At 39.9% G+C, this 524-nt stretch overlaps 1 long non-coding RNA gene across 1 annotated transcript; it reads right to left on the bottom strand.

The window, feature by feature from the left end:
- Window positions 1–524, bottom strand: LOC104774840. Its single transcript, XR_765538.1, has 4 exons — window positions 493–524; window positions 332–416; window positions 163–233; window positions 1–38 (listed from the first exon to the last, which is right to left on the bottom strand). It is a non-coding gene; the product is annotated as an uncharacterized LOC104774840 (long non-coding RNA).

Here is a 524-nt window from a genome sequence, read left to right as displayed (position 1 = left end):
TCTCCTTGATTTTACTTGCCACTATAGAAAACGAAAGCCTAGCAAGATAGAACAGATGGAAACTATTATATTTGTACATGCCTCTTTTAAGTTCCATATTCAGCGAGTTCTCATCAGTGAAGTTTAAACTGAAGAGCCAAGGATCAAAAAAAAAACACTCACCCAGAGTAGCCACCACCATGGAGACAAAATACAACAGGTCCTTCAGTTCCAGCCATATATACGTGAAACACCTAAACAAAGATACACACTCCATTAGAGAGAGCAAAGAGAGAACAAAACTAAAACGTTCTGGAGAAACTTGAGAGAGAGCAATTCGTTAAAGCGTTACATCGTCAGATCCAGTGATTGATACATCATCTTCTTTATCGAAATAGCTTGTCCACTCTACAGGCGAATACTTCTCCGACGAACTCCTGAATCCCAGAAAAATTACAGTTGATGATAGAGATGAGAATTGGAGAAACGAAATCAGAATTGAATTTGACTGACGTGGAAGGAGGACGAAGAGGACGAGCGGCGAA

This window comes from Camelina sativa, unplaced genomic scaffold (assembly GCF_000633955.1).
Source record: "Camelina sativa cultivar DH55 unplaced genomic scaffold, Cs unpScaffold06082, whole genome shotgun sequence".
NCBI classification, from domain to species: domain Eukaryota; kingdom Viridiplantae; phylum Streptophyta; class Magnoliopsida; order Brassicales; family Brassicaceae; genus Camelina; species Camelina sativa.
The sequence above is the reverse complement of the archived record's forward strand: the minus strand, read 5'-3'. Positions and strand labels throughout refer to the sequence as shown.